The sequence below is a fragment of the Oncorhynchus keta genome, unplaced genomic scaffold (genome assembly GCF_023373465.1).
Source record: "Oncorhynchus keta strain PuntledgeMale-10-30-2019 unplaced genomic scaffold, Oket_V2 Un_contig_15918_pilon_pilon, whole genome shotgun sequence".
In the NCBI taxonomy this organism is placed as follows: Eukaryota; Metazoa; Chordata; class Actinopteri; order Salmoniformes; family Salmonidae; genus Oncorhynchus; species Oncorhynchus keta.
The window spans coordinates 15,643-21,748 of NW_026279596.1; the positions used below are offsets into that span (position 1 = coordinate 15,643).

A 6,106-nucleotide genomic window follows, 5' to 3' on the forward strand; every position below is an offset into this window, starting at 1 on the left:
AAGCAGTGAGTAAAACAAACTTAGGGAGGAGGCTTCTGATGTTGACATGCATAAAACCAAGACTTTTCGATCACAGAAGTCAACAAATGAGGGTACCTGGGGACATGCAGGGCCTGGGTTTACCTCCACATCACCCGCGGAACAGAGAAGGAGTAGTATGAGGGTGCGGCTAAAGGCTATCAAAACTGGTCGCCTAGAGCGTTGGGGGCAGAGGATAAGAGGAGCAGGTTTCTGGGCATGGTAGAATATATTCAGGGCATAATGCGCAGACAGGGGTATGGTGGGGTGCGGGTACAGCGGAGGTAAGCCCAGGCACTGGGTGATGATGAGAGAGGTTGTATCTCTGGACATGCTGGTTGTAATGGGTGAGGTCACCGCATGTGTGGGGGGTGGGACAAAGGAGGTAACAGGGGTATGCAGAGTGGATCTAGGGGCTCCATTGTGAACTAAAACAATGATAACTAACCTGAACAACAGTATACAAGGCATATTGACATTTGGGAGAGACATACAGCGAGGCATACAGTAATCACAGGTGTTGAATTGGGAAAGCTAGCTAAAAACAGTAGGCGAGGCTAATCAGCTAGCACAAAAAACAGCAGGTAAAAAGGCGTTGACTAGGCAACTGGGTCGACAGATAAAACAAACAAGCAGAATGGAGTACCGTGATTAATGGACAGTCCAGCGTGCGTCAGCTATGTAGCCAAGAGATCAGTGTCCAGGGGGAAGCATGTCACTGTTAGTCTCCACCTGTTGGTCATGAAGCATGTCACTGTTAGTCTCCACCTGTTGGTCATGAAGCATGTCACTGTTAGTCTCCACCTGTTGGTCATGAAGCATGTCACTGTTAGTCTCCACCTGTTGGTCATGAAGCATGTCACTGTTAGTCTCCACCTGTTGGTCATGAAGCATGTCACTGTTAGTCTCCACCTGTTGGTCATGAAGCATGTCACTGTTAGTCTCCACCTGTTGCTCATGAAGCATTTCACTGGTTAGTCTCCACCTATTGGTCATGAAGCATTTCACTGTTAGTCTCCACCTGTTGGTCATGAAGCATTTCACTGGTTAGTCTCCACCTATTGGTCATGAAGCATTTCACTGTTAGTCTCCACCTGTTGGTCATGAAGCATTTCACTGACCAATAAAATGTGATTTATTATTTGATTTGTTCTAATGTTTTGTCGAGTCAGTGCATAGGGAATAGGGTGCCATGAAGGACAACCTCTCTGACTCCTACCTCTGTCTCTGAGAGCAGGTTGGAAGTGTTTGAGTTTCTGTTCCCAGGTGTCCTCCTGGTCACTGATGGTCTCCTGGCCGCCGTAGTCCGCCTCCTCCTCATCTGAAGCAGTTGTCTGCCTGTTTACGAGTCATCGTTCTGAGTCCTCAAGGAGCCTCTGTTCATGATCCGACAGCAAGCTTCTCTCCAGCTCCATCTGGGATTAGGATATCACAGAGACGTCAGTACTGGGATTAGGATTCACAGAGATCAGTACTGGGATTAGGATATCACAGAGATCAGTACTGGGATTAGGATATCACAGAGACGTCAGTACTGGGATTAGGATATCACAGAGACGTCAGTACTGGGATTAGGATATCACAGAGACCTCAGTACTGGGATTAGGATATCAGAGACCTCAGTAGTGGGATTAGGATATCACAGGACGTGTACTGGGATTAGGATATCACAGAGACGTCCTACTGGGATTAGGATATCACAGAGACGTCAGTACTGGGATTGGATATCACAGAGACGTCAGTACTGGGATTAGGATATCAGAGACGTCAGTACTGGGATTAGGATATCACAGAGACGTCAGTACTGGGATTAGGATATCACAGAGACGTCACCCTCTCAACCCCTAGGATATCACAGAGACGTCACCCTCTCAACCCCTAGGATATCACAGAGACCCTCTCAACCCCTAGGATATCACAGAGACGTCACCCTCTCAACCCCTAGGATATCACAGAGACGTCACCCTCTCAACCCCTAGGATATCACAGAGACGTCACCCTCTCAACCCCTAGGATATCACAGAGACCCTCTCAACCCCTAGGATATCACAGAGACCCTCTCAACCCCTAGGATATCACAGAGACCCTCTCAACCCCTAGGATATCACAGAGACCCTCTCAACCCCTAGGATATCACAGAGACGTCACCCTCTCAACCCCTAGGATATCACAGAGACGTCAGCCTCTCAACCCCTAGGATATCACAGAGACGTCAGCCTCTCAACCCCTAGGATATCACAGAGACGTCAGTACTGGGATTAGGATATCACAGAGACGTCAGTACTGGGATTAGGATATCACAGAGACGTCACCCTCTCAACCCCTAGGATATCACAGAGACCCTCTCAACCCCTAGGATATCACAGAGACGTCACCCTCTCAACCCCTAGGATATCACAGAGACGTCACCCTCTCAACCCCTAGGATATCACAGAGACCAGTACTCTCAACCAGTACTGGGATTAGGATATCACAGAGACGTCACCCTCTCAACCCCTAGGATATCACAGGGACGTCACCCTCTCAACCCCTAGGATATCACAGAGACGTCACCCTCTCAACCCCTAGGATATCACAGAGACGTCACCCTCTCAACCCCTAGGATATCACAGAGACGTCACCCTCTCAACCCCTAGGATATCACAGAGACCCTCTCAACCCCTAGGATATCACAGAGACGTCACCCTCTCAACCCCTAGGATATCACAGAGACATCACCCTCTCAACCCCTAGGATATCACAGAGACGTCACCCTCTCAACCCCTAGGATATCACAGAGACGTCACCCTCTCAACCCCTAGGATATCACAGAGACGTCACCCTCTCAACCCCTAGGATATCACAGAGACCCTCTCAACCCCTAGGATATCACAGGGACGTCACCCTCTCAACCCCTAGGATATCACAGAGACGTCACCCTCTCAACCCTAGACAACTAGACACCAATATCACTAGACACCAACATCACTAGACACCTAGCCTACAGCATTCACTAGACACCTAGCCTACAGAGACACCAACCTCTCAGACACCAGGATATCACTAGACACCACCATCACAACCCCTAGGATATCACTAAACACCCTCTCAGACACCTAGCCTATCAGCAGACACTCTCAACCCCTAGGATATCACAGTCACCCTCTCAACCCCTAGGATATCACAGACACCAACATCTCAGACCCCTAGGATATCACAGAGACCAACATCACAACCCCTGGGATATCACAGAGACGTCACCCTCTCAACACCAGGACATCACTAGACGTCACCCTCTCAACCCTAGGATATCACAGAGACCCTCTCAACCCCAACATCACTAGACACCAACCCTCCCAACCCTAGGATATCACAGAGACACAAACATCTCAACCCCTAGGATATCACAGAGACACCACCCTCCAAACCCACTAGACACCAACATCACAGAGACGTCACCTCTCAGACACCTAGCCTATCAGCAGACACCAATATCACCTCACCAACATCACTAGACATATCGCAGAGACGTCACCTCTCAACACCAACACCACTAGACACCACCATCTCAACCCCAGGATATCACAGACACGCCACAGCTAGACTCAACATCACTATCACAGAGACACCAACATCTCAACCCCTAGATACCACACACCCTCTCAACACCTAGGATATCACAGAGACGTCACCTCTCAACCCCTAGCTAGATATCGCAGACACCAACATCTCAACCCCTAGGATATCACAGAGATGTCAGTACTGGGACAGGATATCACTAGACACCAACATCCCTCAACCCCTAACATATCACAGAGACGTCACCTCTCAACCCCTAGGATATCACAGCTAGACACCAATATCACTAGACTCAACATCACTAGACACCAATATCACAGAGACACCTCTCATTCCTAGGATATCACAGCTACGACAGCCTCTCAACACCAATATCACTAGACACCAACATCACTAGACACCTAGGATATCACTAGACACCAACATCTCAACCCCTAGGACATCACAGACACCAACACCCTCTCAACCACTAGGATATCACAGAGACCGCCTACAGCTCTCATTCACTAGGATATCAACAGAGATCACCACTCAGACACCTAGCCTACGCAGCTCACCCTAGACTCAACCACTAGGATATCACAGAGATGTCACCCTCCCAACCCCTAGGATATCACAGGACGACACCAACATCTCAACCCCTAGACACCTATCACAGGGAGACACCCATCTCAACACCCTCACTAGACACCGCATCACTAGACACCAACATCACAACACCAATATCACAGGGACACCAACATCACTAGACACCAACATCACTAGACACCAACATCACTAGACACCTAGCCTACAGCTAGACACCAACATCACTAGACACCAACATCACTAGACACCAACATCACTAGACACCTAGCCTACAGCTAGACACCAACATCACTAGACACCAACATCACTAGACACCAACATCACTAGACACCAATGCACATCCAAATCCATCCAACAAGTAAATTAATGCCAGTAGGCCTATAGTTGACTCTTTTGGCTCAAGCATTTCATAGGCCTACATTATTTTAGGTTCATGTGGCGATGAGGACTGTTTTTTAATTAAATGTTAGTCCTGAACTAGTCTTGGAAGTTGATTGGTTGAATATGTGTTAGTGCAAGGCTAGAAGCAAAGACCTGCATTGGCCTGCACATCCACTTCAGGACCACGGTCAGCAAACCATCTCAGACTAGTGTGCTTCTGTAGCTCAGTTGGTAGAGCATGGCGCTTGTAACATCAGGGTAGTGGGTTCGATTCCGGGACCACCCATACCACCCACGACACCAGCTATCACTAATATTGTGTATAAGAGGTCAGGCTGGGCCTTATATAGTGTATCAGAGGTCAGGCTGGACACTAATATAGTGTATACAGAGGTCAGGCTGGGCCTTATATAGTGTATAAGAGGTCAGGCTGGGCCAACAAGTGTATAAGAGGTCAGGCTGGGCCTAATATAGTGTATAAGAGTTGACTGGGCCTTTAGTGTATAAGAGGTCAGGCTGGGCCTAATATATGTATAAGAGGTTCAGGCTGGGCCTAATATAGTGTATAAGTTTTTAATTAAATGTTACTCCTGATATAGTGTATAAGAGGTTAGGCAGACGCTTTTATCCTAATATAGTGTATAAGAGGTCAGGCAGTCATATAGTGTATAAGAGGTCTACTGGGCCTTATATAGTGTATAAGAGGTCAGGCTGGGCCTAATATAGTGTATCAGAGGTCAGGCTGGGCCTAATATAGTGAATAAGAGGTCAGGCTGGGCCTAATATAGTGTATCAGACTTTTTTTTTTTTTTTATAGTCTTAAGAAGTTGATTGGTTGAATATAGTGTATAAGAAGGCTTGAAGCAAATAGTGAATAAGAGGTTGCTGGGCCTACATCCAGTGTATCAGGACCACGGTCAGCCATATAGCATCTCAGAGGTCCTTCTGGGCCTGTGGTCCTTCTGTAGAGCATGGCGCTTGTAACGCCAGGGTAGTGGGTTCGATTCCCGGGACCACCCATACGTAGAATGTATGCACACATGACTGTAAGTCGCTTTGGATAAAAGCGTCTGCTAAATGGCATATATTATTATTATATATTACTAGTGACTACAGCCATTGACAAGTGAATGGAAACGCATTTATTTACCTGATGCATGAGCTCGGCGAATTGGTCTTCGATCGGGTTCCGCTCCTGTGATATGACAGGCAGCCTCTGGAGACACACCGCCCCGTACAGCTTCCATGGCGACGCGACTCGCTTTCCGTTTTACTTCCGGTCTGAGTCGCAGCTCGACAAGCGGAACCGAGAGAAATTTGACGAACTCCTGTATGTTTTAGACCCGTCCGTCTGACGTTTGTAATAAATTGCCGTAAAGGGCGATTCGCCATTCTCGAGCAGGGCGCTGCCATCTTGATTCTCCAGTTTCCACCCACAATCCTCTGCGAAGAAGGGAGAGATTATGCTATAAGGAAAAGGGGTAGAGGAAATGAAGATAAATGTCGTTTGAAATGTAAAAATATATAACATTGAGATCATTCATTGAAACATATTTTTTTA

General features: G+C 47.6%; 1 pseudogene; it reads right to left on the reverse strand.

Moving 5' to 3' along the window:
- Positions 1-617: 617 nt before the first annotated feature.
- Positions 618-6,000, reverse strand: LOC127919159 (39S ribosomal protein L46, mitochondrial-like; annotated as a pseudogene).
- Positions 6,001-6,106: the final 106 nt, after the last annotated feature.